The sequence below is a fragment of the Mus pahari genome, chromosome 8 (assembly GCF_900095145.1).
Source record: "Mus pahari chromosome 8, PAHARI_EIJ_v1.1, whole genome shotgun sequence".
NCBI lineage: Eukaryota > Metazoa > Chordata > Mammalia > Rodentia > Muridae > Mus > Mus pahari.
In genome coordinates, this window is record NC_034597.1 from 38,434,152 (window position 1) to 38,437,104 (window position 2,953).

Genomic DNA, 2,953 nt, shown 5'->3' on the forward strand with positions numbered 1-2,953 from the left:
CACTGACCCATCCCTCAGATCTCTCTCTCTTTTTTTTTTTTTTTTTTTTAATTTATTTTATGTAAGTATACTGTAGCTGTCTTCAGACACTCCAGAAGAGGGCGTCAGATCTTGTTACGGATGGTTATGAGCCACCATGTGGTTGCTGGGATTTGAATTCCGGACCTTCAGAAGAGCAGTCGGGTGCTCTTACCCACTGAGCCATCTCACCAGCCCCCCTCAGATCTCTTAACACTCCTGCCTTTGCACGTACCATTCTGCAAATGTGTGGTCATTCTGCTGATGTTTAAGTGAGCCAATCACGGGTAACTGCGCCAATTCTTGCTAGCCCCGACCCCTCCCCCTATAAAAACCCCTAACTTTCAGGCCACATGGTCGGTGCCTCTACCTCCTGCGTGAGGTATGCATCGGTATACCTCATGGTTTTACATCAAGATGGATTATTCATGGTTTTTGGGTGCCACCTTCATGAGACTGGCGTGGGGAGGGTTCCCCACGAAAGTCTTTCACTAGCACCAGTTTCCAGGTTACCTCCCAACAAGACCTACATCTAGTACCAGTTTCCAGCAAATCTGTACCCTCAGGTTACAAGCCTACCCTTGACAACCACCAATCAGGAGGAAAGCAGAAGTGAAGTTTATAGTTAGGTTCTCAGGCCGTAATGGCCCCCCAATCTGATGTGTACCAGGCGAGATACCCCTTTCTTGCCTCCATAAATGCTTACCTAACACTGGGCTTGGGGCCCTCTCCTGTTCTCAGCATCAGAGACAGTGGTGTGGCCCAAGCTCAAGCTTGGATAAGGAGACCCTAGTGTGACTGCATCAGATTCGGCTCCTTGGTGGTCTTTGGGGGGTTTACGAATGTCTCCTGGCACAACATCTGTATTTCAGCCTGAGTAGCCGATGCTGGATTAAAATTCCTCTACAGAAGCCGGGCGTGGTGGTGCACACCTTTAATCCCAGCACTCGGGAGGCAGAGGCAGGTGGATTTCTGAGTTTGAGGCCAGCCTGGTCTACAAAGTGAGTTCCAGGACAGCCAGGGCTACACAGAGAAACCCTGTCTCAAAACAAAAACAAAAACAAACAAACAAACAAATTCCTCTACAGATAACTCTTGTTGATGCTTTCCATTGATACCCAGTTTTAAACAGGGCTGAAGTACACATTGCTGCCTATGTCTTGCACAGTTGTCCCGTGTTTGCTTAGGAATCAGTGTTTCTGGTATCAGAGATCTATAGACAGTAGAAGGCCCCAGGGTTGCATGCATAGATACATGCATAGATACATGCAAAGAACTCAATGTAAAAAATCAAGAGCCCGGGAGGGTGGGGGCAGAGTCCATTCTTCAGGAAGTGTCATTTGGATACTGACTGGTGGTTTGAAAAAAAAACTTATCTTACACTGAAATAAGATTCTAGACCTGGGCTGGTGAGATGGCTCAGTTGGTAAGAGCACCCTACTGCTCTCCCAAAGGTCTGGAGTTCAAATCCCAGCAACCACATGGTGACTCATAACCATCCGTAAAAAGATCTGACGCCCTCTTCTGGAGTGTCTGAAGACAGCTACAGTGTACTTACATATAATAAATAAATAAATCTAAAAAAAAAAAAAAAGTTTCTAGACCTGCTCTACCCTAATTAATTTAAATATTATTTGTTCTTGACTGGCACGGTAACCAGTGGCTACCCTTGGGTACCAGAGGTACAGGACACTCGCTTCTCACAGAGCGCACTCTAGACAAATCAAAAAGTCACAATTCTTTCTCAATATAATGTAAGACCTAAAAAAAGAGCAGGGAAAAAAAATGGAGGTTAGTATTATATCATTGTGCTGTAAGGGGGAATGCCTTCCTAAATGTGTTTGCTTGGCCCAGGGAGCAGCACTATTAGGAGGTATGGCCTTGTTGAAATAGGTGTGGCCTTGTTGGATTAAGTGTGTCACTGTGGGTATGGGCTTTGATACCCTCATCCTAGCTTCGTGGAAGCCAGTCTTCTAGCAGCCTTCAGATGAAGATGTAGAACTCTCAGTTCCTCCTGCACCATGCCTGCCTGGTGGCTGCCATGCTTCCACCTTGATGATAATGGACTGAACCTGTAAGCCAGCTCCAATTAAATGTTGTCCTTATAAGAGTTACCTTGGTCATGGTGCCTGTTCACAGCAGTAAAACCCTATCTAAGATACCAAGCAAGATTCCAAATTTTCAAAGATAAAGGAAAAATGGACCCACTGACTATGTACCAATCTTTTTTTTTTTTTTTTTTTTTTTTTTTTTTTTTTTCAAGACAGGGTTTCTCTGTGTAGCTCTGGCTGTCCTGGATGGAACTCACTCTGTAGACCAGGTCGACCTCAAACTCAGAAATCTGCCTGCCTCTGCCTCCCAAGTGCTGGGATTAAAGGCGTGCCGGCTACCAATCTTTTTTTTTTTTTTTAAGATTTATTTATTTATTATATCTAAGTACACTGTAGTTGTCTTTAGATGCACCAGAAGAGGGTGTCAGATCTTATTACGGATGGTTGTGAGCCACCATGCAGTTGCTGGGATTTGAACTCAGGACCTTTGGAAGAGCAGTCGGTGCTTTTAACCACTGAGCCATCTCTCCAGACCATGTACCAATCATTTTAAATTGTTTTTTAAAAGTCTCCTTTAAGCTGGGTGGTGGTGGCACACGTCTTTAATCCCAGCACTTGGGAGGCAGAGGCAGGCGAATTTCTGTGTTCGAGGCCAGCCTGGTCTACAAAGTGAGTTCCAGGACAGCCAGGGCTATACAGAGAAACCCTGTTTTGAAAAAACAAAAACAAAAAACAAACAAAAAAGCCTCCTTTAAAACATAATAAATAGATCCAGGAGGTGGCAGCACAGGCCTTTGATCCCAGCACTTGGGAGACAGAGGTAGGCAGATCTCTGAGTTTGAGGCCAGCCTGGTCTACAGTTTCTGGACAAGGGCTACACAGAA